Source organism: Triturus cristatus, chromosome 10, assembly GCF_964204655.1.
Source record: "Triturus cristatus chromosome 10, aTriCri1.1, whole genome shotgun sequence".
Taxonomy (NCBI): domain Eukaryota; kingdom Metazoa; phylum Chordata; class Amphibia; order Caudata; family Salamandridae; genus Triturus; species Triturus cristatus.
This window is the reverse complement of record NC_140593.1, coordinates 1094536266-1094558586: the sequence shown is the minus strand read 5'-3', so window position 1 is coordinate 1094558586 and position 22321 is coordinate 1094536266. Positions and strand designations below refer to the sequence as shown.

At 49.7% G+C, this 22321-nt stretch overlaps 1 protein-coding gene across 3 annotated transcripts in view; it reads left to right on the top strand.

The window, feature by feature from the left end:
• The window catches only part of GPR146 (G protein-coupled receptor 146), a 154490-nt gene that overhangs the window by 31701 nt on the left and 100468 nt on the right, over positions 1 to 22321 (top strand). The gene's annotated exons all lie outside the window — the stretch shown is intronic.

The following is a 22321-nucleotide window of genomic DNA, read 5'->3' as shown; positions in this document are numbered from 1 at the left end:
TCGGACCCCATCCAGCAGCAGTTGGACAAAATATTAGAAGCCATTTCGGACACAAAGGCCACGCTCTACCAGGATATAAGTACAGTGTCAGTGGGCCTGGGCGTCCTCCATGCAGAACATCAGAAATTGAGTGAGGGTGTGAAAGGAGTGGAAACAGGACTCGAAGAACTAACGCCAGAAAACAAGGCCCTCTCCCAGCGAGTGAGTGAGCTCATGGACAAGGTCCGGATACTGGAGCGACAGGCGGAGGATGGAGAAGGTCGTAGTCGCTGCAATAATATAAGAATTCTGGGGCTGCCGGAAGGAATTGAAAAAGGGGACATGGTGGCCTACCTGGAGCCGTGGCTTAAAGAGGTGGTGGCCCCTGGAGCATTGACACAGTTCTTCACATTATAAAGGGCGCACCGTGTGCTGGCCCGCCCAGCAGCACCCGGTCGTCCCCCAAGACCAGTAGTATCTAAGTTACTACACTACAAAGATAGAGACATTATCTTACAGAAAGCCCATGTGGAAAGCCCATTTACAGTTGATAACGCTAAGGTTTCCATGTTCCCAGACTACACATTGGATGTTCAACGGAAACAGACCTCCTACTATGAAGTCAAAAAGGCACTCAGAGAGGAGGGGGTCCAGTACTCACTCATGTTCCCGGCCAAACTCCGCATCACAGTTGATGGTAAGACTCACTTCTGGGACTCCCCCCAAATGGCTTGGGATTGGATCGAATCTTATCGCACCGAAAAGCCGGGTGTTGTGCCGAAACCTCAGTGGCGGGCAAGGGACCTGAGAGCTGGAAAGGATAGGAGCGAAGAAACCAAATTCCTCTCAGACCAAACTGGAAAAAGCGGCGGCGCTGCAGACCGTGGTGGAGATAGCCCGGGGAGGAACCCCACCGTCAGAACAGGGTTCCAGATCCATGAAGGGGTCTGGTGACACAGAATCGGACTCATCTGGCAGAGGTACCCTGGAGCTCCTGGTGGTGGCCCCACACACAGCGGATGACATTATTTAATTGGGAGCGATCGCTTTGAATGTTTTTGTGACTGGGCCGATGCTGAAGTCCACGTAGTGAAACACGCAGGACTTGATCTATTACAGGTTGTGATAGAACTGATAAGGTAGCATAACCACGACCTCCCTCGAGGGCCTTACTGCATATGGTTTGGGCCTTCATTAATTTGTAGTTTTGATACCAGGAAGTTTGGGCAGATGGCCAATGCCAATGTGCTCTGGGGCCGGGGAGTTGTTTCAAGTTTGGGTTCATTACAGTTGGTCAGTCATGATTCTGTTGCATGCGAGGGTGCCACAGTGATGCGGTTTGTTGTCTTTGGGGGGTGGGGAGTGAGGTAGGGGGAGAGGGTTTGTGTAACCTGATGAGTGGGGATGGTGCAACAAGAAGTGACATTGCTTACCTGGAACATCAGGGGCATAGGTACCATGGCTAAACGCTATAAGATTTATAAATATCTGAAACAGGGTGTGCAAATTGCATTGTTGCAGGAAACACACTTGATAGGGGGGAGGTGGAGAGGATGCGTAGGCGCTGGAGGGGCCAGATTTATGCAACTGGGTATTCAACGTTTGCCTGAGGGGTGTTGGTGTGGATTCGACCGGGAGTCCCCTTTGAGACAACTTGCACTGCAATAGACAAAGAGAGACGATATGTATTGGTGGCGGGGCGACTATCCGGTCAGGAGATAACAATTGGCTGCTACTACGCTCCCAACCACGACCAACTGACATACTTGACCTCCATTTCCGCGCACATGACAACGGGGCAGATGGTGCTGGGGGATTATTTTACTTGTGTGGCTGATGTCTTATTGGATTGTTCACATCCACCGCTGCCAGGAGCTCAAGCTGCGGGAATGGATGGCACACTGGGACCTGCAAGATATATAGCACGTACAGGATAGTGAGGTTAGGGAATACTCCTTCTATTCGCACTTACATCACCTCCACACAAGAAGAGATGCATTCTGGTGCTCCCAGTCCTTTGGCTATCTTACCCAATCTACAGAATATTTAGGCCGCACTTACTCTGATCATTTCCCCTGGAGGTGTAGCTCCCCGATACCCACATGGCGGCTCAGCTCGTGACACTTGGAGATGAGCCATTTGCGGAGTCTCTGCGCACTACTGTGGACGCATACTTCAATGAAAATGCGGATACTGCCTCCACATCAATTGTGGAATGGGAGGCGTTTAAAGTGGTGGTGGTGGTTTTTGTATGGGGCAAACTATTGGAATACAAAGAGAGCTGCATAGAGAGCTCACAGGGCTTGAGGATGAGCTGTGGACCCTAGATAATATGCAAGGGTTAGGGACCCGAACGCGCAAGCAATTACTCGTAAAGCGAAAGCAATACGATAAGGCACTGGGAAGGCTTCGCTCCCATGATTACAGCAAGTACATGGATAGAGTGCAGAGTGAGGAGGGGAAAGCAGGGCGACTACTGGCGTGGCTCGTCAGGCCTGAATCACGGGGCTCTCCGATCACTTAGTTAAGGACTGCGGAGGATAGGATAGAGTATGACCCGGACAGGATAAATAGTGCCTTCCAGACCTACTCTAAACCTTTATATACAGCCCCGCGAGGAACATCACAAGATGAAATAAGCGCCTTCCTAGCTCCCCTGGCCCTGAAGGAGGTCGAGGAGGAAGCTGTGGAAGATTTGGGAGTATCGGTTACGCTCCAGGAAGTCAGAGGGGCCGTGGCATTGTTAGCAGGAGGTAAAACTCGGGGTCCATATGGTCTACCTTCGGAGTTTCATTTGAAATATGGGTCCATATTGGCCCCCCGCCTAGTTACTCTGTATAAACGGGCTTTTGGATTAAGTCCCTGCCGCCCTCCCCGCGCTCCACAATGGTGATACCACTCCCTAAGACGAGAGCTTGGAGGCAGGGGTAAGAGATTACAGACCTCTGTCTATGCTCAATATTGATTTAAAGGTATTGAGTAAAATCCTAGCGTTAAAATTGATACCTGACATGAAAAATTTGATTCACCATGACCAAAATGGATTTGTTCCCTCTCGGAATACATCTTATAATCTCCGTCGCCTATACTCTGTATTATACCATGCTGCAGCCCAGGATCTACCGAGAGCGGCCCTGCTCTCGGTGGACCTGGAGAAAGCATTGACACGGACAGCTGGGATTACTTACTGGGGGTTATGCCGAAAATGGGACTGGGACCGGATTGGCTCTAATGGGTCCAGCAATTATACACCTTCCCAACGGCAAGGGTCAAAACTGGTGGTACCATCTCCCCAGAATACGCAATATCCCGTGGGACCAGACAGGGCTGCCCGTTGTCCCCGCTACTGTTTGCGCTAGCGATTGAACCACTGGCAGAGTGCTCTCGCTGGGGGGGAGGGACTAGGGATGTCGCTGAATGCAAGAACATCTATAATATCCCTGTATGCAGATGATCTGCTGATTTATCTATGCGACGCGAGCTCGGGAGCGAACACCGCTTTTCAATTATTGGAGAGCTTTGGCCAACATTCTGGCCTGCGGGTTAATCATCACAAAACACACCTGTTCCCGGTAGCCGGCCCATATGCTAGGCCTGGGAACCTTCCTGCTAGATATAATTGGCCTTTGACCTCCTTTAGGTACCTGGGCATTCAACTCTTTCACTCATTGGAGGACATGAGAGATGGTAACTTGGGTAGGGCAGTTCGCTCCCTGCGCTGTAGCGTGGCCTTTTGAAGCTCGCTGAGACTGCCGCTGATGGCTAGAATCTCGCTGACCAAAATGGCCATGCTGCCTCGGTTGCTATATTTATTCGTTAATTTGCCAGTAATGATGCCTGCAGGCTGGTTTAGACCCCTAGACGCATTGGTGCGAGACCTTATCTGGGCAGACGGCAGGCGGAGGGTTGCGCTGCGGACATTGCGGTGCCCTAGGAGCGAAGGTGGTTTGGGGGTCCCAGACTATGAATTCTACCAGTGGGCTGCGCAGCTCCAGTGGGTGGCGCAGTGGTTGGAGGGAGTGAACCTGGAGGGAACATCCCTGGCAGAGCCTGGACAGCACCGGGGATTATTATTAGCAAAATTGCTGAACCCTGCCATAAAAGCTCCATACACATCGACCCTGCAGGCTGCGGCATTGCAATATTGGAAAAGATGCATTTGTTGGTCGCAGAAGCCACTCCTGTTATGATGGTTGTTTCATGGCTTATGAAAGGCATTACATCATCTTTATTAATCAATGTTTATGCCCTTAATATCTCTAAATCGAACTACTGTCCGAGGACTGTGAAGGCTTAGTTCTCAACCTTCTAGATCTGTCTAATCTGAGCAGTGAGGGACAGCAGTGCTGTCTAAGGTCTGACATTCTGAAGGTTATGTAGATATTTCACAATCCAGTCCTTCCCCATCCAATTAGATTCATTCCTATTAGAGGTAATCTTCTTGGAAGTATCCGGATGGGAAAAACAAAGGAGTGGAAGGTTAGGGAAGAGGAGTTGGCCTAACGGCTTGGGCGCTCGACCTCGGACCTGGGTTCGAGTCTCGGTAATGACGCTGAACATCCTGTGATTCTGGGTAAATCACTTAATCTCCCTGTGCCTAACAAAAAATGAATGTGTGTCCTCATGTAACATAACTGGTGCTATGTAAAGCGCTCTGATACCTGATTGGATTTGGCTCAAGTTCGCGCTATATAAAACTCTGGGGGGGGAAAAAAAGGAGAAAAAAAAAGTCAAAGTAAATGAATATGCTTTATAAATCTTAAAAGGTGACAGATTTCATACCCACATTATTAAAACTGCCGTAAAATCTATGCTAACCTTCCGAAACATACTACATTCGCACCTTGATATGAACTAATGCCTCTGGCTCTAGTGGGAGGCCAGAGAAGCACGCGGGACCGGTGAGGGGGAAGAGGGTTTCCTCTTGAACAGAAACTTTTTCCCAGTGAGAGGCTTCAACAGATAAATTAAAGCCTTAGTAGCTAAGATGTAACCAAACTTGAGGGGGCACCCTGCAAGGTACATGGAGGAGCCCCCCTCCGTGCTCAATCAGGAGCCCTCAGGGCAGGGTACTGTGCTGAGGGAGCCCCTTGCAGCTCGGGGACCCCCCTCCCGCACCGCAGGGGCTTTGGGGGCCTCTGTTACACCACTGAGTACACCCACCATGCCAAAGGCCAGCAGACCCTGAGCATCCTGTTGGTCAAGAGAAACATGGCATGGACTTCAGAAAATCTTTATTTCGGTTCCTTTAAACCATAAAGGATACAACAGTACATACGACACATAATACAAATAGTGCATGGCATGGACCTATCAACTGGATGATGGGCCAAAAAGAGGCAGCCATGAGTTCTAGATTATATTTATGATTTTATTTTGTTTTTTTCTGCAGCTATAACTCTTAGAACACCCTGAATAATGCCCCTGGCATCCGTGTTTGACGTTTCCTACTTCCTGATTGTCATCTACACTGGATGTTCCTGACGTGGAAACGAGGTTTACTCTCGGTAGCAGCACCAGCCTTGCGAAGGAGCTCGTAAGAGGGCACTTTGGCCGTTTGCTGCCAGTATGGGCCCCATCTTCAGCTTCAGGCCACACTGCTTTCTAGCAATTTCACCCCGTCTCTGCATACACCGACCACAGCACAAAATCCAGCAAACACACCACAAACTGTCTGCAACACAGCTAGCTGTGCACGAAACCACCAATGAAAGCTGTAGGGCTGCTACACAAACACTCCTTCAGCGGAAAGCATATAAATGAATCCACAGACTTTATGTGCACAATCTTTGTGGGTGTTTGGCTTCCTAAGGCCAGCCAGAAGGCTTAGAAGGTGGGCTTTAACTAGTTTTAATTGCCCACATTTTAACCCCGTTAAAACATTGGGTTTCCATTTATAAATGAAAGAGAAATAGATCCTTTTGGGACTGGGCAGGAGTGCAGAGCACACGAGTGCCCAGAGGCAGGCAGCAAAGAGGTCTGGCATAAGAGCAGGATAGAGGCAGGCGTGTTGTGAAGATGCAAGAGACAGGCAGAGTGCCCAGAGGCAGGCAGCACAGAGGTCTGGCATAAGAGCAGGATAGAGGCAGGCGTGTTGTGAAGATGCAAGAGACAGGCAGAGTGCCCAGAAGCAGGCAGCAAAGAGGTCTGGCATAAGAGCAGGATAGAGGCAGGCGTGTTGTGAAGATGCAAGGGACAGGCAGAGTGCCCAGAGGCAGGCAGCACAGAGGTCTGGCATAAGAGCAGGATACAGGCAGGCGTGTTGTGAAGATGCAAGAGACAGGCAGAGTGCCCAGAGGCAGGCAGCAAAGGGGTCTGGCATAAGAGCAGGATAGAGGCAGGCGTGTTGTGAAGATGCAAGAGACAGGCAGAGTGCCCAGAAGCAGGCAGCAAAGAGGTCTGGCATAAGAGCAGGATAGAGGCAGGCGTGTTGTGAAGATGCAAGAGACAGGCAGAGTGCCCAGAGGCAGGCAGCAAAGAGGTCTGGCATAAGAGCAGGATAGAGGCAGGCGTGTTGTGAAGATGCAAGAGACAGGCATAGGACGCTACTGCCCAGGCCAGGAAAGACCAGAGAAACAGGCATTGCCAAAGCAAACGGGGATGTTTTGCATTATGAATCCCGTCTACGCTTTCAAAAAGCACTTATGCAGTGGAAGAAACACAAAAGGAAAAACATGCTGCTTTTAGATAAAAAAAAGTCATGTGTGATGATTCAGTGGGTTTCTAAAGTGTAAAATAGTCTCTTATATTTTATATATTGCAATGCAAATGCTGTGTAGGAGGCAAAATGATGAACCACAAGGCCTTAGCAAGCGGGTGGGAATAAATACTCTTCAGTATGTTTGAATGACACACTCTATATATTTTAAAGAAGTGAGAGCCATAGAGATGCAGACATGGGCCCTGTCAAGCAGGACTAAATGGGTTCCAAGATGTTATTGCTTCGTATTTGTGATAAAGGCCTCTCAGCTCCTTGTCCTCGTGAGCAGCAGCCTTGCCTCTCAGCTCAAGCATATGATATGGGGTGGGGGCAGACAAATAGCAGGAGGTGTTGCCCTCACTAGTGGTTGATGCTGGTTATGTCAAGTGTTTTTATTTATTTATATATATATATATATATATATATATATATATATACATATATATATATATATATATATATATATATCAAAGATAAGAATCCTCTTGTCAAAGAAGGAAAGTCGACGCCTTGTCTGCTGCGCATAAATCTTTAATCAGCTCAAAACGTTATACGCGTTTCGCCTGCAAAGCAGGCTTGTTCACCAACGTTCGAGATAAAGTTTTCAGCCTTTTTTAAATTAAACAGTGCTCACGTGACAAATTAAAAACTACTGAGGCATAGAGAGTGTCGACAGACTCGTAGTTTCGAGACATATGCAATTCAAAACGTAAGCTCACGGTTTCAAATACAACCAATTGCTACAATATACATACAGTTTCATGCTCTGCAATTCACCCTCTATTAAAACGTAATTCACAATATTACAGAATTACAAGGGAAACCGTTATAGAAATATAAAAGACAATAAATTCAAATGAATTCAGAAAGGTTAACACCCCATTAGGTACATGTCGCAGTCCCAGTGGACTTTTAACTTTCTATAATTACGGTTATACGTGTGTAGCCCCAGTGGGCAAGCTCGAAACTGTAATGAACCTATGAGCAAATTGATTATATCACTCTCCGAATTATATTTGGTCTGTGTAAAGTGCTTGTGCTAGTAAAAATAAGTTCTGAGACTTAAAGTAAGGTAATTAAAATACAAGTAGGGAGGTGCGGCCAGGGTGGGATCATAAGTGTGTGTGAAAGTCTTCCTCAATATTAAGACCTTCAGGAATTTTAGAGTTAAGGCGAATGATGTAACTAGATTCTAATTGCCTCAATTTTTTCACTCTATCACCCCCTCTTGCACTCACTGGAACTGCATCTATTACGTAGTATTCAAGGCCCTTAATGTCCCTTTTGTGGTATGCATCAAAGTGCCTGGCCACGGGGTAGGTCTTATCCCCATTTTTAATGGCCTTAAGGTGCTGGAGAATACGTTTGTGTACAGGGAGGATTGTGCTGCCCACGTACCGCAACCCACACGGGCAACGCAGCACGTAGACAGCATACTCAGTTTTACAGGAATAATGCCCCTTGATTTTACTTTCATGGGATGATAGACCTCCCATGTAAGCCGAGGTATTTTTGCCATGGATACAGGCCTTGCATTTCGTGCACTTGACAAAACCTTCTTTTCTCTTAAGCCAAGTATTGAGCATCTGCCCCTTTGGTACTGGCAGCATGTTGGACACCAATGATTGTTTTAATGATTTGGCTTTCCTGAAGGTTATCAGAGGTTTGCGTCCTACTCGCTTTCCAAGCACTGGATCATTGGCAATGATATGCCAATGTCTATGTAGTATCTTACGTAGGCTGCCCTCCTGTGCATTATAGCTGGTAATTAATCTACACTGATCCTCATTAGTAGTAGATTGGGTGCCTGCACTTTGGTCCCTGTCAAAGAGTATAGCCTCTCTAGATGTTTTCTGTGTCTTCCGAATAGCTGTTTCCACCCAGGATTGAGGATATCCTCTGGCTGAGAAACGTCCCTTAAGGCAACCCAGTTCTACTTGAAAGTCTTGGACATTACTGCAATTCCTCATTGCCCGAAGGCACTCCCCATAGGGGATGCTTCTCACTAGATTGTTTGGATGGAAGCTTGTGGCATGTAGTAAGGTGTTTCCATCTGTCGCTTTACGATATAGTTTGGTCTCCATTTTGCCGTCAACAATGTAGACTGTCACATCTAAGAAATTAACATTGGACTCACTGATCTCATGCGTAATTTTCAAATTTAGATCGTTCTCTTGTAAACCATTGACAAAATCCCTTGCACTCCCAGCAGATCCTTTCCATACTACAAAGAGATCGTCAATGTAACGACACCAAAACATCACATTCTCCTGCCATATCGTGGAGAACCGCGATTGGACTACCTGCTCCTCCCACCAGCCCATATGCAAATTCGCATAGCTGGGGGCGAAGCAGGCACCCATCGCAGTCCCGCAGATCTGATGGAATAGTTCCCCATTAAAAAGAAAGAAGTTGTTATTGAGGCAGGTAGAAATCATTGTCAACAGCATCTGGGGAACTATTCCATCAGATCTGCGGGACTGCGATGGGTGCCTGCTTCGCCCCCAGCTATGCGAATTTGCATATGGGCTGGTGGGAGGAGCAGGTAGTCCAATCGCGGTTCTCCACGATATGGCAGGAGAATGTGATGTTTTGGTGTCGTTACATTGACGATCTCTTTGTAGTATGGAAAGGATCTGCTGGGAGTGCAAGGGATTTTGTCAATGGTTTACAAGAGAACGATCTAAATTTGAAACTTACGCATGAGATCAGTGAGTCCAATGTTAATTTCTTAGATGTGACAGTCTACATTGTTTTTTTTTTTTTTTTTTTTTGAAAGACCTTTATTTAGCAAAGTAATGATTACACTGCGTCACGCCAACAACCCGGAGGCAGGCCGCGATATCGACAAGTGTGTCCAATTGAGGCGCTCCATGGCAGAAGTCATAAGTAATGACAACAACGTAACATACAGGGATATACACACCAATGCCATTGATGAGCGGCACAATGGCGTAGTCAGTGAAAAGTGGAAGGTCTTACATTTGTGGGCTTCGTGGACTAAAAACAAATCCTAGGCACCCGGTCCCGTCTAATCGCTCCAGCAAGTACTGGGACCGCAGCTCTTGTAAAAGGCAATGTATAGATAGATCATCCACAGCCACCTTTCCTCCCAACCCCCCCGCAACAATCGGAGGGAAACAGAAAACTTTCGGTGCAGAACTAGTGCAATAAATCAACAGACATCACAGCTTGCTCACGCAGGGGCTCACGTACAAGGACCCGTCCGTTCTGGAGGGACGACCACAAGTATCATCGGTGGCTGTAGGAGGAGCACAGGGCAGCAGCCATAGGGCAGGGGGGGGGGGGGGGGAACGCAGCAGGACAAGGCAGGAGACCTCCCGGATGGGGAGGGGAGGTAACACGACAAATCCAACAGGCATGCGGCAGGCACGGGATCCGGCAAAAGCAACACACTCCGCAACACCCAGGCGCACCCACCAAGCAGGCATCCGTCCACTCATCACGGTGTGGGTAGGACTCAAAGGCCTACCCCATGTCATCCGAAACGCCCGTCCCGGGGGAGCCCACAGATGCAGCCGAATCCGCCCGCTCTCTTGTCCACTGCAGGAAGGGTTCCCAGATGTCATTGGGCCTAGATGCGGTGGGCATCGACTCCCAGTAGGTCGTGAGCTGCGTCTGACCATACGCGACGTCACGAACCCATTCGGCGAACGTAGGCAGGGCTCCACGGCCCCAGTGTATCGCCACCTGACGTTTAGCGTAAAGTAGCAGCATCGCGTGCAGTTTCCTGTCAGCGGGTACGGTGTCTTTAACGTATCCCAGGAGCCCCAAAAGCGGAGAGGGCTCATCAGTCCTGTTTAAAATGCGGTTGATGGCCTCAAAGATGCTCGACCAGTACTCAACTAGTTTAGGGCAGCTCCACGCCACATGAATGAAGGACGCGTCAGCTCCGCCACACTTCCAACAGGAAGCGTCAGTGCGGATCCCCATGCGATGCAGCAGCACTGGTGTGCGGTAGTACCGGTGCAAGAATTTAAAATGGACCAGTCGGAGTCTATAGTTCGGCGACAGCTCTGTTAGTTGCCTACAGCAATATTCCCACATGTCGTCTGACAGGGCGTCGTCCAGATCAGTGGCCCAAGCCCGCTTGGCCCTAGGCACGGTGAGCGGTGCCTGCTCCTGCATGCAGTTGTACAGCCTGGACACCAGCTTCGCGGGGGAGGGTCGTGACAGCAAGTTTTGAAGGGCATTCAGTTGCGGGGGTTCCTCGGGGAATTGAGGCCACATCTTTTTGCAGGACTCCCGGAGAGAGTGATACAGGAGCTCGTCCGAGAACGAGGTAGGCTGACCGTCCGAGCGGACATCCAACTCACCAAACGTCCCGTCAGGGTAGAGGTCAGCGAAAGTGGCCACCCGTCTCCCCTGGAGCGTAAGAGTATCTCCCCTAGCGCTAAGGCAAGGCAGCATCGGATTGCTCCGCAGCGGTATGGCCGGCGCATAGAGCAAGGGAAGGCCCGCCCTCCGGCGTAGCTCCTTCCATGACCAGCGGATCATCTCAACGGTGTCCACCTCCTTCGAGGGGCGGGAAACCCTGCCATACAACGCCACCCGGAGCGGCAGCGGGGCAACCGCAGCCAATTCCACCGCCACGTGCGGCTGGTAGGGGGTGGGGAACGCCCAGAAGTGTAGAAACTGAGCCTGAGCGCACAGCGAGTAAAGCTGAAGGTCAGGCGCTCCAAGGCCCCCCTGCCGCAGCGGGAGCGTGAGCAAGGCCCAAGAGGTCCGCGCCTGCCGCCCAGCCCACACCAGAGACATAAGTAGGGAGCGGACTCGTGCGTGGAAGCATGCAGTCATGGGCAACGGGAGATTTACGAACAGATAAAGGAATTTCGGGAGAACTACCATCTTTGCCAGCGCCACCCTCGCCACCAGGGACAGGGGAAGTTTGTTCCAAACCTCCACCCTCCGCTCCAGCCAGTCGACCGTTCTGCCGAAGTTTAGAGACCATAGTTCCTGCGTGTCCCGACTAATCCAAATGCCCAAGTATTTGACCGCATCAGTCTCCCAACGGAGGGGGTAGTCCGAAGGAGGTGGAGCTGTCCCGTCAGTGAGAGGGAATGCAACGGACTTGGACCAGTTTATAGACACACCCGCCAGTCCCTCGAAACGTACAAATTCTCGGAGCAGGGGATTCAAATTCTCTGCGGGGTTGGAGACGTACAGAGTAACGTCGTCTGCATAAAGCGAGATAAGCAGGCTGCGAGAGCTGAAGCCTATCCCCCTCGCCGTGTGGTGTTGGCGTATTCTGGCCGCCAGTGGTTCCATCGCAATAGCGAAGAGGAGGGGCGACAGAGGGCACCCCTGTCTAGTCCCCCTGGAGATGGGAAAGGGTTCGGACACCAGGCCATTCACTCGCACCCGCGCACGGGGTCTGTCATAGAGCAATTGGATGAGATTAATAAAGTTACGACTGAATCCCATCCTGCTCAAGATACGAAAGAGGTACGACCATTCTAACGAATCAAAGGCCTTAGTCGCGTCTAAGAACACGACCGCGGCCTGGACGGAGGGGTGAAGATAATGTAGGACGGAAAATAGCGTTCTGAGGTTGTGCGAGGTGGCACGGCCAGGGATAAACCCCGACTGGTCTGGAAGAGCAATGATCGGCAGCAGCGGCTGTAATTTGTCCGCTATGACCTTGGCAAAGATTTTGGCGTCTACATTTATGAGAGAGAGGGGACGATAGGAGTCCAGATGTAGTTCGTCTTTGTCGGGCTTTAAGAGAGTGACAATGAGTGCCTCGCGCATGGAGTCTGGGAGGGCATTCAGCTCTAGCGCCTCCACGAATACAGAGTGCAATTTCGGAGCTAGTTCTTCAGCGTATGTCTTGTAAAACATTGTGGTAAGGCCATCTGGGCCGGGAGCCTTATTAGCCGGCATGCTTTTAATGACCTGAGCTATGTCCTGAGCCGAGACAGGCAGGTCCATGTATTGCCTATGGTTGTCATTGAACCAGACTAGGGCTATAGAGTCAAGAAAATCGTCCAGAGAAGTCGGGGCAGCCGAGTGTTTGGACGTGTATAGAGAGGCATAAAAGTCAGCAAAGGCCTTCAGCACCGCCTCCTGACCCGTGACCTGCGTCCCCTCGCTGGACATGATGGTGTGTATATAGTGCGTCTGAGTCTGGGGAGCAATCAGCCTAGCCAGTGTTCTGCTCGGTCTATCACCCTCTCCGTATCTACGAGCTTCCGCCTGTTTCCCCAAGAACTTCACCTCTCTCTGCGCCTCTTCATTGTATTCCAATAGTTTTGTTTTGAGACTACCTGCATTAGCCAACGACGGGTCCCGGCAGAAGGCTGAGTCCAGCTCCTTAAGGTCTTGCTCTAACTTAGCCAGTGTCCGGCGTATGGAGTGTAGCACCCCCGCCCGCCGAGCTATGCACTGGCCCCGTATTACCGCCTTAAAGGCGTCCCACACCACGGCCTCAGAGGAGGCTGAACCCTCATTGTCCTCGAAGTACTTAACAATGTCCTCCCTAATTTCTTCCGTGAACACCTGATCCGTAAGAGCGTGAGGCGGCAGTCGCCACGAAAACGCCCTGGGGGCCACGTTGGGTATACGCAGTTCTAGCATGCAAGGGGCGTGGTCCGAAAGCGACCTAGCCTGAATCTCCACCTCCCCCACCCAGGTAGCCACCTCAGGGGACAGCAGCCAAAAGTCTAGACGGGACCAAGCGTCGTGGTGGCACGTGATACAGGTCCCCATTCTCTCTCCGGGGTGTCGGAGTCTCCACACGTCAGTCAGTCTCCCCTCCTCAAGCACATCTAGCAACGCCTGTCTCGCCTTCGTATGTGTAGGCCTACTAGTGCCCCTTCTGTCCAATTCATCATCCAACACCACATTGAAATCACCCCCCACCACTATCAGGTCACAATCAAGCAACACAATTTGCGCCCAGACAGTTCGGAAAAATTCAGGGTCATCCACATTGGGGCCATATACAGCGGCTAAAACCAGTGGCTTCCCCTGCAATGAGCCATGAACCAGTACATAACGACCCTCCTTATCCAGTACACATTGATGCTCTCTCCAGTCCAGCCCCCTCCGTACGAGGACAGCCACCCCCCGGGCATAGTTAGAGTATATAGCGGAATATACATGTGACCACCTGTGGTGTTTTAGCCTGGGCGATGGGGCAGAGTTAATGTGAGTTTCCTGTAACAAGCAGATGTCTACATTGTGTCTAGTCAACATAGTATGCATCAACCTGGCTTTTTTATAGTCCCCAAGGCCACGAATGTTCCAAGTCCACAGTTTAACTCCCCCCATGTTGACGGCACAGCCAAGGCGACCAGGCCGCCTCCCCGCCCCCCCACACCACACCAACAGGCCCAGACCACCGCTCGCCCCCGCGCAGCACGGACATGTAATGATAAATTTCAATGCATTGCACCAGCACCGGTAAACAAACAAACAAAAGTCCCTCCCAACCCCCACCCACGCCAACCCCCCAAATAGGTTGCGCTAAAATCCCATTTGTGCTCTGAAACGCACATGAGTCAATCGAGAACAAAAACAACAGGAGATTCCCCATGGGGCGAGGTGCTCCTAGCTGACACCCCTGAATGCACAGGGTGGCCGCACACTAAAGACCCCACGCGACACCCGAGGGGCGCCCAGCGGTATGGAACACACAGCACCGGAGTAGTATGCCGTCCAGTGCGCCCCAGACCTGCGACACAATCAGCAACCAAGATCCACCCGACACGAGCGGGCCAGCTCCAGCAGGTCCAGTAGCGGCCCCAGTGCGCATCTAGAGGGGACCAAACAGTCCAGCAAATGTCAACTGTAGTGGAAGGGACAAACCCAGATGAATGCACCCCCTGTACCTCAATCGTTGTCGCTTATGCGGGCCACGTCCTCCTCCAGCCTCGGCGATTTGCGTTTGGCACCAGGGCCTCCGATGTGTTTAGCGAACTTTAGGGCCTCCTTGGCGTCAGTGAAGAAGTGAGCAGTTCGTTCATGAAAGATTTTCAGTTTTGCTGGGTAGAGCAAGGAGTATTGGACTCCGGCTTGCATCAGGAGCTTCTTCGCAGGTATAAACTCCTTCCTGGCTGCCTGGACGAGGGGGGTGAAATCAGGGTAAAACGAGATGTGATTCCCTTTATGGATGATCTTGCCTTTTTCCCGGGCCAACTGCAGGATGCGGTCCCTATCCTGAAAGTTGAGTAGCTTGACCAATATAGGGCGTGGGGTGGCGCCTGGTGGCGGTCTCCTGCCCAGTGTCCTGTGCGCCCTCTCCACCGTGAATACCTGGGACAGGTCCGGATCAAACAGCTCGTGTAACAAATCAGACACAAAGACCTCCATCTTTCCGGTGTTGTCCGTCTCTGGAATGCCCGTAATGCGGACGTTGGACCTCCGGGAGCGCGCTTCCAGATCGTCCGCCTTAGCTCGCATGGCCTCCAGTTCGCGCTCAATATTTGTGATGTGGTTTTTCGCCTGCTGCTGAAACTCGGCGCATTCGGTATGTTTGCTCTCTAGGCAGTCTAGCCGCGTTTCGTGCACTTCCACTTTGGACTTTACCGCCTCCAGTTGTACAGCCATGGCATCCAGTTTTGCGTCTATGCTCTTTAGGCTTGATCTGACCTCCATCATCAAAGCGCCAAAATCGACTTCGGCTGCGGGGCTCTTTGGGGGTGACGACGTGGCCCCCGTGTCCACCGCCTGCTGCTTGGCCCTCTGTTTGTGGTCGAAAGCCAATTTGGTCTGCTTTGCGTCCTTTGTGCCCCCCATCCTCGACCCGCGCCGGGCGCGAAGCGCAGTCCGAGGCAGGAAGCGCTCACCGGCGCGTTGCGTAGGCTCCTAGGACTGGCCGGCACAGCTCGAGGCGCTGCGGGAGGGAGCAAGAGGACAGAAGCCCCAAAACCAGTGGGCTGCCCAGTGTCCGACGGCGACCCCTCCAAGTGTGGTCTGCGGTCTCCAAGGTGAGGAGCGTGGGAGGCTCCGGCGGGAGCAGGCCGAGGCCGTCAGCACGTCGCTCTATGCCCGGGAGTGGAGCCCTGGCGTCAGGGTGCGATCAACACCCGTACATCCACCGGCGAACAGCCGGGGCCTCAGGGTGCAGCAATCAAGGGGCATGTACAGCGTGGGCTATGCAGCACAGCGGGAGCCCAGTTTCTGCTCAGTCGCCCCAGTCACAGTACAAAATGGCGGCGTCGCTCCTCGGCTGCAGCCCCGACCCTCCCCCGATCTGCTATCTCAGGTGGATGGCCGCTCCGCTTCCACACTCCGCGCACAGGCAGCACCACACAGTGTTCGCCGGTGGCCCCCAGCTCCACAGCAAGGGCGTCAGGGCGACCTCCTCACCTCCGATCTCCGCGGGCCTGGGAATCCCCGGGGTCAGATCAGGTTTCACAGCCGCCTCGGGCTCCGCAGTGTCAGGCAGGCTCCAGCCGGCGGGCCGGCTTCAATCGCGGTCGCTAGATCACCGCGCGCAGCCGTTCGCGAGCGGCCAGGATTTACTCGGTCGTGCCTCCGGGTTGCCGCATCAGTTTCCAACGGAATTCGGGCCCCTCAGCAGCATCGCGCAGGATTGTGAAGGATTAATTTGTGTGCAGCCGGCGGAGCTCGCTCAGAGAGCGGCCATCACGCTGCTCGGTTAGCCACGCCCCACAGTCTACATTGTTGACGGCAAAATGGAGACCAAACTATATCGTAAGGCGACAGATGGAAACACCTTACTACATGCCACAAGCTTCCATCCAAACAATCTAGTGAGAAGCATCCCCTATGGGGAGTGCCTTCGGGCAATGAGGAATTGCAGTAATGTCCAAGACTTTCAAGTAGAACTGGGTTGCCTTAAGGGACGTTTCTCAGCCAGAGGATATCCTCAATCCTGGGTGGAAACAGCTATTCGGAAGACACAGAAAACATCTAGAGAGGCTATACTCTTTGACAGGGACCAAAGTGCAGGCACCCAATCTACTACTAATGAGGATCAGTGTAGATTAATTACCAGCTATAATGCACAGGAGGGCAGCCTACGTAAGATACTACATAGACATTGGCATATCATTGCCAATGATCCAGTGCTTGGAAAGCGAGTAGGACGCAAACCTCTGATAACCTTCAGGAAAGCCAAATCATTAAAACAATCATTGGTGTCCAACATGCTGCCAGTACCAAAGGGGCAGATGCTCAATACTTGGCTTAAGAGAAAAGAAGGTTTTGTCAAGTGCACGAAATGCAAGGCCTGTATCCATGGCAAAAATACCTCGGCTTACATGGGAGGTCTATCATCCCATGAAAGTAAAATCAAGGGGCATTATTCCTGTAAAACTGAGTATGCTGTCTACGTGCTGCGTTGCCCGTGTGGGTTGCGGTACGTGGGCAGCACAATCCTCCCTGTACACAAACGTATTCTCCAGCACCTTAGGGCCATTAAAAATGGGGATAAGACCTACCCCGTGGCCAGGCACTTTGATGCATACCACAAAAGGGACATTAAGGGCCTTGAATACTACGTAATAGATGCAGTTCCAGTGAGTGCAAGAGGGGGTGATCGAGTGAAAAAATTGAGGCAATTAGAATCTAGTTACATCATTCGCCTTAACTCTAAAATTCCTGAAGGTCTTAATATTGAGGAAGACTTTCACACACACTTATGATCCCACCCTGGCCGCACCTCCCTACTTGTATTTTAATTACCTTACTTTAAGTCTCAGAACTTATTTTTACTAGCACAAGCACTTTACACAGACCAAATGTAATTCGGAGAGTGATATAATCAATTTGCTCATAGGTTCATTACAGTTTCGAGCTTGCCCACTGGGGCTACACACGTATAACCGTAATTATAGAAAGTTAAAAGTCCACTGGGACTGCGACATGTACCTAATGGGGTGTTAACCTTTCTGAATTCATTTGAATTTATTGTCTTTTATATTTCTATAACGGTTTCCCTTGTAATTCTGTAATATTGTGAATTACGTTTTAATAGAGGGCGAATTGCAGAGCATGAAACTGTATGTATATTGTAGCAATTGGTTGTATTTGAAACCGTGAGCTTACGTTTTGAATTGCATATGTCTCGAAACTACGAGTCTGTCGACACTCTCTATGCCTCAGTAGTTTTTAATTTGTCACGTGAGCACTGTTTAATTTAAAAAAGGCTGAAAACTTTATCTCGAACGTTGGTGAACAAGCCTGCTTTGCAGGCGAAACGCGTATAACGTTTTGAGCTGATTAAAGATTTATGCGCAGCAGACAAGGCGTCGACTTTCCTTCTTTGACAAGAGGATTCTTATCTTTGATATTTTCGGGCCGTGCTTTGGAGGCCCGTTCGTCGACGCGCCCTCCGGTCTGGAGGTGGTGAGCATTCTGGAGCAGTTTGGAGGAGTTATATATATATATATATATATATATATATACATTTTTTATACAAGAAAAACATTCGCAAACAGTTGTTACAGGGTTAGTATAGGATGAAACAATTGCCCTTTATACATAGCTTTATTAATACATAAGATATAAAGATAAAGTTAGGAAAAAACTTTTGTTTTCAAATGTGTACCGATTAAAAATGCACGTGGCAAACCCATCCACTGTTCATATGAAGCCAGACTGTAAAAATGTGTTTGATCCGGAGTGATAAGGACAGCAAGGGACGGAGAACGTGAAATTGCATGAGGGAAGTATCGGTTTCAGGGATTGGCACTCCAGGGAGAAAGCTCCTTACAAACCATGGTGATGGATATGAATACAGGGAGGTCGGGCAGTGGGTCTCGGCCATAACCTGCTCATAAGATGGGGGTCATATACACAAAGGGTTTTATGGGAGTAATAGTGATTTACGTTTGTCAAAGATGTGGATTACACATGAAAATGGATTTACAAAGCATTTCGTGAAAGTAGCTGTGTCCTATTGCAGGTTTAGTTGTGACTACTTCAGGGATTTCACAATTATTTGTCCGTAGTCCTGAAAGGTCTGACCAATGCATAATTAGTTAAATAAACAAGCATTTACAATGCACTAGGTAGTTTAAGCTATTGGCATTGTAAATGAAAATGCCTTTTATTTATCTGTTTTGATAATTAACACATAAATAAAAAGTATTGTCATTTACAATGTCAATAGCTAAAATGCTTGTAAATACAAGACCTATTTCATTTAAAAGAAGTGGCCGCCATTGTCCCAGGCTGCTTGGAAAGCGAAAGCACACATGGCGCGCTGAATGCTGCAGGAAAGCATGTAATGCCTGCAGTTGGAGAAAAACATTAAAGAAACTAGTGCTTACAGACTGAAAAAGACATACTGTGTAACACCCGAAGTAAAAAGGCCGATCCTTATGGGAGGTTACAAACTAAGACAAGGTGGTACTAAGGAGGGACTAACAAGCGTATTAACGAATCAGAAGCCAGTATTTATGAAGGACAATGACACCAGCCAATGACAAATATGGGCGGAGACTGGGCTGGGCTTCAAGTCTATACTCTAATACAACAGGCCTCGCAGAGCAGCACAAGCGCTGCTCAGGCTCGACCTAAACAAATAACTGCAGGGGGCCAGATTGTCTCTTAGCAGGCTGTTGCCAGAGCTGCCTAATGCCAAGCCTGGCTAGTCTTGATTCCAACTTGTGCCTCTTTCTTCTATAACTCTACACTTTGTCTTTTGATCTCACTATAGTGCAACTTTTGTTTCCTTTTGACACGTTTTTCTATCTTCCTCTTACTCCTTCTTTCATGCATTTCTGCCTTTTTCTCCTCTTGCTTTAACTCAAAATCTGCTGAGCTAAAAAAAGTGCTGTAACCCAAACTAAAGTGCTGGTATCTTTGAGTGTGTAGGGTGAAGGCATTTTTTTTTTCTTGAAGGAATATTTTACCAGGAAAGGGGGAAAAAAAATATGTTTTAATGTACAGAAGTATTTTTACAAATTTGATGTGCATGATTAAATGTACACCATCTAAGAGTGGAATTCCCAATAGAATACCTATCAGAGCTTCCAAGGTACCACTAGAATCATCAGTCATTTTAAACAAGCAATGGCAAAGTAAATAGGTCTCACCATTGTGATATATTTGGCTTTGCCAATGGTTTTTAGACACACTGTACAGCATCCACGATGCTGTGTGAGCGAGGCAAAAGCTAGTAAACACAAAAGCAATGGACGAAGCCGCCTGGATCATTTTGTAGGTGCGCATGTCTACAAAAAGACATGGCTGCTTTTTTCTGTTTAGTTACCGATTGGAGTTGAATCAGTAACTAAAAGGAAAGTAAAACATGCTGAAGTGTTTATTGATTTTTTATTTTAATTATTAATTTTTTAAGTGGGCAGGCCGCGGAGCGGAAGCAGCATTGAGGAATGTGAGGGGAAAGTCAAAGTATCATGGGGAAGGGCAGAGCAACACTGGAGGAGACGCAAAAGCAACAGGGGGAGTGGCTGAAGGAGACGCGAAAGCAGCAGAGGGAGGGGCTGAAGGAGACGCGAAAGCAGCAGAGGGAGGGGCTGAAGGAGACGCGAAAGCAGCAGTGAGGGAGGGGCTGAAGGAGACGCGAAAGCAGCAGAGGGAGGGGCTGAAGGAGACGCGAAAGCAGCAGTGAGGGAAGGCTGTTGCGAAAGGGCCTTGCGGAAAAGCAACGCAGAGGTGGGGGTCGGTGGAAGCAATGGAGAGAAGTACAGGGGCTGGCTGAAGAGAGAGAGGGGTGGGAACAAGCAGTCTGGCAAAATAGAGTTGTATGGAGTGCAGAGGATAGACGGTCCCAAAGGAGACTGCTTGAAAACAGATGCACTCTAATGGAGTGCTTCACACGAAAGAAAGTGGTGCTTGTAAAGCAGGCAGCGGAAGCAGCAATGCCAGTCAGTCAAAGAGATTGTAAAAGGGCAATGCTCCTTGGGAGGGAGAAACCCAAGATTGACAAGCTGGGACACGAATAAGAAGGCAAATGAGTGAAGAGGAAAGCCAACCAATGGTAAGCCATTGGCGTGCTCCCAGTCCTATTTTTGGTAAGCCATTATATGCCTCCCTCACATCGCAAGTGGCTGGTAGGCTTGACCTAAAATTTCAAAAATGTATGCCCAACTCAAATATAAACCAGCGCACAAATTGTCAGAGAGTGACAGAAAATAGGACCAGGTGCAAAAATCTAAATTACACCATTTCTGAATCATATTGCTAAAAAAGTAACCCACACTTGAAATCCCACAATTTTTAACCTGTAAAGGCTCGCTGTATAGGTGTTTTGCAAGGTATGGGAGACTGCATGCTGTTGTGCTTGCTGCAGGCAATGTTTGTGATAATATCAGGAACATCAATAGCAAGAACCTGCCCACCAGACTATAAACAGGTCCACAAACCGGCACTAAACAGGCACCCACCTGACCTGTCAGACCAGCTCTTCTGGCACTGCCAGGCTGCCCTGCCGCTGGTCCGACTCTGCACACAGGAATGCATTTCTGACTTTTTTTGCGAATCGGGGCTTGTGAGAAGTGCCGGAGGGATGGCCAGCAGCATGTATAAACTAACACAGAAACGAGCATTTCTAAAAGAAGCCGACGGAGCTCTTGCAGCTCTGAAGCGCCCCCTTGGATGATTTATTTTCTTTACGCATTAAGCTCGGCGCTAGTCATTTACTGCTGAAGGCGCTGAGCCCTGTGATCGTGGCCCTCCTTTTCTTCGCCTTGGCTGATGCGCTTGGCTGCTGGAGCTGTTATTTCCTGCAGGGCATTGTTTTTGCCTTCCGCACATGGATCGGCTTCCTGCCCACACCGAGCTGGAAACACAACACAAAGCCAGGAAGTCGCAGCGGGAGCGCCACCGCCAGAGTAGAAAGCGCTGTTTGTTTTGAGGGGTACTGAAGCCTGGGTGCTTTCCTTAAGTCTCAATCTGCTGCATGTTTTAGAATTAAAGGGTGGAGACGTCGGTCTGTGCAGTAACGTGAATGTAGCTGTGCTCAGCGACAGGCCCATCTCTATCCCAGATGTGTGAATAAGTGAAACCACTAGAAATGTGTATGTTGGAGGTAAGCTTAGTACCACACACATCGCTCCTACAGATGTGTAATGCAGTGGAATTTAAAAACTGGCGATTCATTTGAGATCTTGTATCTGGCACTAATGTATACCTTGTAAATGTATCCAAACACTGGAAGGACGTATAGATCAAATGCAGAAAGAAAGTGTGTTTATGGAGCATGTTTTTGAGATTTGAACTTACTACTGGTTGCAAAATTAACTTAGGGTGGTGATCGACAAATGTTTCCTTCAGCATCATGCCACGAGTGAAACTGAGCATTAAAATGCTTGAGAATAACGCAAACGAAACCATTCCCCAGATGCATAGTAGTGTGCATGAAATAGCTAATGTATCTGTGATGTCCTGTAAGCTGCCATCAGGGCCTAAGGTAAGACCTTGGAGGCCTGCCCTGTGTACAGTACACGCCACCACTGTGACTGTGTAGGACAAAGCATGCTGTGCAACTTCAACAAGCGTGTGACGGGGTCTCCTGTGCACAGGGAGGCCTACACCCGCCGAGGACCCGAACCAGGGTCTGGCTTGCGACAAAACACCTGACATGGTTCTCATACGTGTGAGGTGTGGTGCAGCGGCCAGAGCGACTGACTCCGGAGCGTGGGGCACACTGTTCGGTCCCCGGTGCCGGCGGCAGTTCAGCATCAT